The following is a 6,000-nucleotide window of genomic DNA, read 5'->3' on the forward strand; positions in this document are numbered from 1 at the left end:
CATTATTGTTCGATCTGATATAATAGTAGTTTTTCAGTGGAGTATCTACAGTACTGTGTGTTTCCTTTCTTGCAGGTGGTGCAGTATTCATCCTTTTTAATGCTTCCCTTGTTCTTTGCTGTTTTCTACTCTTGAATTCTTTCTTTTCTCAAGCTAATACATAGGATTATTGGCCAGGCCAAGTTATTATTTTACAGTCATGACTGTTGTAGGAGTTACAATTTCAATTTATTAAGATTATTAAGATGGTGATATAAAAATGTTCTTGTTATATCTCTGTAGTGACCAGCAATGTAATTAAGAATACACACAACAGTTTTTATTGTAAGCAAAATCAACAACAATTTATTCTTCCACCATCTATGTGTACAGTTTAACAGTGCCATCAACTGTTCTTAACTAATGCATCAATAGGGAAATGAGTGTGTGTTATTGTGCTTTGAAAATGAGTGACCAGTGGCTGAACTAGTAAAAAGAAAAATAATTAAAAACTATGGTGCAGAGATAGCCATGCAAACATAGTTCAAATCCCGTTCTCTGTTTTTGACTTGGGGGGCCATATCTATGTAAGTCACCTTTGCACTCCATTTGGTTGCAGTGGAAACTCATCTGGGAATAGTTTGCACCATCGTGCTTTAGCAGTTCTATTGACAAGGCCATTCTACTGATGAGTGTAGCCAGGGCTTAGCTGCAGGTTTTAGTGGCTTGTCAACAATCGTTGCTTTGGTTTGGCGGTTGAAAAGAGGTGATTGGCTTGACAGTGGGAACAGAGGTTGGTTAGATGACATTCAAAATGGGCATTTCAAAATGGGTTGAAAAATGGGTGTAAACTGATTGGCGTACATTTTCAGTAAGAAAGAAAGAAAGAATGACTGCAGATTAAATTACATGAATACAACTTGTGTGACATAAACATCAAAAAATATTTGGATCATAAAAAAATTGCTGTGCCGCTACATGACGAATCTCAGACAGACTATACATTTATGCTTGGCACTAGAAGGGTTACAGCTGTAATACCACACTGTCTCACACCTAGTCAGCACTATCCACTGGACTTGGCTGCAGAACAAATGTGCTGTGCTTACAAATTAGAATTTCGTGGAGATTATCTGCTGCTCCACACAGAATGATTTTTGGATTCGTCACTCTAGGCATAAATAAGGCAGTTTAACACTAACCCATCAACCCATATGAAAGACTTCTTGTACAGTAGTTAAATTAATAGAAATGCATGGATGTGTACATGTCACAGACACAATATAGGTAGGTGTGTAACAATACAGATAATTGTAATGAAAAGTGCAGCAAAAAATGTATGCAAATAACATAAACATGTATTAATTTGAATATTTTTTTAAACAGCAGTACATATTTCCTTGTTAAGTAATTTGAAGCACATAAGACATAAGTAGGTATAATATGCCACTGTTAAATTAAACATCTGTCTAGATCACAAACCAGTAGAATTATTGTAAATGCAAGAAGTATATTAAATGTATTATACTATGAATATTATTGTTTGTTATCAAGCTATCAAAATGTATTTTGTCATACATAATGGTCCATCAAGAGTTATGTCAAGATTGGGGTCATGATTTGCTAATTGCTCAAGTAAATTAATTTTATCTTTCTAGGTCCTGCTCAGAACTTCCCAAAATGGCGATGAACTGCTGTCAGGTATACAAGGAGCGTAGAGGGGCTGAGCATCTTGATGCATTGAGCATTTATAACCTATGTGAAGGGTACATAAAGACCTTTTTATTTTATTGTGTTATATGTTCCCATGGGTTACTGTTTACGTAAGGTGTGTGTAATTTTTTTTTTTTTTTACATTTTGACTGCTTTTTTAAACTTTTAAATTGCATTCCCTGCTCAAGATGGCTTCCCATGTACCTGCATGGACCTCTCAGAAGTACATTTCCCATCATCTTCCTGCCCACATATATGTAACTGAGATGGATTTACCAGTGAGCAGGAGGATGGTGGGAAAATATTAAAATTAGCTTTAATAAACTTTGACTAAATGTACTTTATCGATAGCTTGATTTTGTAATGAACAGATTTCTCTTGTAAACGTGCCTGTTTTCACTGTCAAATAATCCATAAATCACAAAGAACTGCAAAGGAAATGCATTTTGGCTGCATGATGTGACTGCGGTGCATACTGGCTGAAATACAAGAACATATGTGCAGTACACATGACTTGAAGGAAGAAAATGTAGGCACAATTATTACATTGAGTCTGATGAGGATATGATTCTGACCCTCTTCTTTGCGAAACTGACAAATTCAGTGTGAACATGCATTTAAGATCCTACTGCTTCTTCAAGAATCTTCAAATTGGTCTGAAGAGGATAAGAAAAGTCCCTTGACTTAACGCCCCAGGCATAGAAGGCAGGCATTGATGTGCATCAATGTAAGTGAGATACAAGCTCTTCTCCAGCCCTGAACAAACTACTACAAGTTGTGAAGTCAGCAGAAACAACTTGCTGACTTGACATATTTATGTACAATATATATATATAAAAAAATAAATAAATAAATAAAAAAGGCACAGCAATTATTTTTCAATTGTGCAATACATCTACCATAAGTTTTGAGTATAACTGTATCATATTTATTTTCAATGGCCTGAAATGGTGCTGCATGATCATGAAATTCATTTACCTACACAGTTCTACAATAGAAAGTGCTGACCATGTTATCTTTTTGGTAGCTTTTTATATGGACAAAAAATCTGTAGCAAGGAACCTCTGAGTAGGCAAAGCTACGAATTAATTACATCAATCCGATTTAGGGCTAGTTTTAATGACTCCCCTTTGAATTGATTGCGGCAGCATTGAACGTAGAAAGCAAACGTGACCATCTGCTGGCTCAGTTCTGCATGACAGTTCTGGCATACAAAACATTCAGAACAGGCTTACCATTAAATAAAGTCAAAAATCCAATCACCAGATTGCACCATCACACGATTCAGATTACACTTTATATTTGGCAAACAAACTGAATAAATCAATTATAATTGTTTTTACATTATTGTTTAACAAAACAAAACACTTATCTATATCATATCAGTATTGCCACCAGTGTGGAGTAGTGGTTAGGGCTCTGGACTCCTGACCGGAGCGTTGTGGGTTCAATCCCTTGTGGGGGACACTGCTGCTGTACCCTTGAGCAAGGTACTTTACCTAGATTGCTCCAGTAAAAACACAACTGTATAAATGGGTAATTGTATGTAAAAAATAATGTGATATCTGTATAATGTGATATCTTGTAACTGTTGTAAGTGGCCCTGGATAAGGGCGTCTGCTAAGAAATAAATGGAAAATGTTGCAAACCTCTGCATAACAGTGGTATTTTTTTGCAGCTAAGGATATCCTTTTTTATATAAAATCGGAGTCTCTCTCTCTCTCTCTCTCTCTCTCTCTCTCTCTCTCTCTCTCTATATATATATATATATATACACACACACACACACACACACACACACACACACACACACACACACACACACACACACATTCTGAGATATTTTAAAACATATTTTAAACATGATTTTACCCTTTTTCTTTTAAGGTCTCCAATGGAAACAATATTTTTTTTTTCTCACTCCTGGAGTTAATAGATATTCCTTTTGGTTGTTATGGTGACAGAGTAGGGGAGCTTTTATTTACTACCCTGAGTAAAGAGGGCTGCATTCTTCCCAATGCAGGTACAGAATCTGTGTAGAGCCAGCTGGGTGATCACGTGAGCCACCCTTCTTGGCACGCATTGCAATATTTAATTTCACTGTGGACCTTCACTTGGCACAATAAGCAATAACTTTAGTGTTTGCCAGATGTACAGTATAGTATGTGTCCAGTGAGAGGATTATGTTAGTAAAAAAAAAACGGGTCCAAAGATAGGGTCATTCTACTGTGTGGGGACCAAGGAATAATATTATTGCCAAAGCTTTGAAGTTAAAAAGAACATATTGAAAAAAAAACTGGCTTGCAGTGCAACTGGCTATTCAGTAAGTGGGTGTAATGATTTCTATGGAACCACTTTCTTTTAACAGGGTAAGATATCAATCACGATACTGGTTTGTGCTCTGGAAACGTTGACCACTGCCATGGCAACCTCTTACATGTTGACGGAAGCTGATGTCATTCCTGATGTTATTCATTCTTTGTGAATAGTGCTAACAAGTCCTGTGGAGATAAAAAGGACTTGTGTATACATTCTGGATAAACACAGATTAACTCTTTCACTAACACTGACATGGAGGGACTGCATTTTAACTCTACCCATGGAATTGAGAAAAAGGTTAAGCTATTATATTTGTTCAACAAAATTCATTATCATATTTGTGACACCTTAAATATCCACTACAGACCCTTTGACAACAAATGTTGTCATGTCACTAATGGATTTTCTCTGCTTAGGGGGAAAAAAAATAGGTAAACTGAAAAAAACACACTATAAGCTTTTCTGTTGGCAGGTTCTTTAAGCTCTAATGACAAGTACTGTAAAGCTGGGCACCTTTTTTATATACTGCTACTTGCTGGTTCCAAGGTTTCTTTCATTCACTTGTGTAAATGTAAGTCACACCAGCCATGGGGTCTGAATAGCAAATCTGTGATGTTAATAAATGGATAATGTCTAGCTTTCCCCCTTAAAAAGTTTCCCATAGTAAAAACATAGCAAAGTGTCATAAAGCAGCATAGTAAACCCCATAGAGTTATGGTAAAGCATATTAAAAAGCATGGCACACCATGGTACTGTAAAATTATGGTAAATGCATAGTATAACCAATACTGTGCATCTTTACATTTTTATAAGAACCCCCTAGATGAATTCCAACTTTTTTGAGCCAGAGGCAAGTTTAGTAAAACTCCAATATAATGTCCCTACAGCAGCTTTCCTTAACCAATTGGTTAGGAAACACGCCTTAAAGAATCCGCTATATCCATGCTAACTAAAATCCTCAAATTGCTGGAACTTATTACATGGACAGGCAACACAATCAGCTCACTAAACCCTTAACACAGCTTTATTAACAGGCAGGCAGAATTAGAGCATCAGTAAGTATACAGAGCAGAATGCCAAAGGAAACCCGTGTACCAGGCTTATTCCCAGTTGCTGGAGAGAGATCAAGTTCCCCTTTGGAGCGCCTTAAATAACCTTTCCTGCGGGCAGAGCAATGGTCTGAATGGAGAGACCAATCACGGCTGTTACAAAATTACATTCATTGAAAGTTCCAGGGGGAAATTATAACACTACAGTATCAGACTCTCTTTCAGCTCTTTTATTATATTGATTGATTCAAAATCTGAGCTCATTTCATGTGAAAAAAAGCCAACATGATTTCCAAATGTTTTGTTGTGATATCAGTATCCTCTGGCAAAACATTTCTCACTAGGCTCACTCTGATGACTTCGTCTAGTTTTCCTCTTTACCTCAGTTGCACTGTGAGTTACTCTTGTGTCATTTAGAATAGCCCCATTAAGTCATGTAGTCCTATCAGGATTGCTGTATTAAGCTCTGGCACAACAACACTCCTGATAGAATGTCTAGGTCATCATGCAATAATTTATTTTTTAAAGCTGAATGTAACATGGCATTGTTTGAAAATCCCAGACTGCTTCCAACTTAACTATCCCAGTGCATTAATAAATACAACAAACAGCTTCACTGCTTTTTGCATATTAAAAGTAACTCCTTAAAGAAAACATGACAGATTGCGAGAGGCAGACTTTTAAAAAAAAAGATGATAAAAAAAAAGATGAATTTACTTTCTGAAAAAATGAATCGAGAAACAGCAACAAAAACCCAAGGCTCTGATCCTTTTTGGTGCATAAAGACATTACAGTGCAATTCCTGGGTGCTATGTCTTTAAGAAGATGCTCTTCCATTTTACATAGTGACAATTGCTAGATTCCCAGTGTAACCTCTTTGTCTGACGCTCTGTGAGCTGGAATTAGCTCTGCTGGGTCAACCAGCTGCCTTTGTCATGCT

The sequence above is a fragment of the Acipenser ruthenus genome, chromosome 8 (genome assembly GCF_902713425.1).
Source record: "Acipenser ruthenus chromosome 8, fAciRut3.2 maternal haplotype, whole genome shotgun sequence".
Taxonomy (NCBI): domain Eukaryota; kingdom Metazoa; phylum Chordata; class Actinopteri; order Acipenseriformes; family Acipenseridae; genus Acipenser; species Acipenser ruthenus.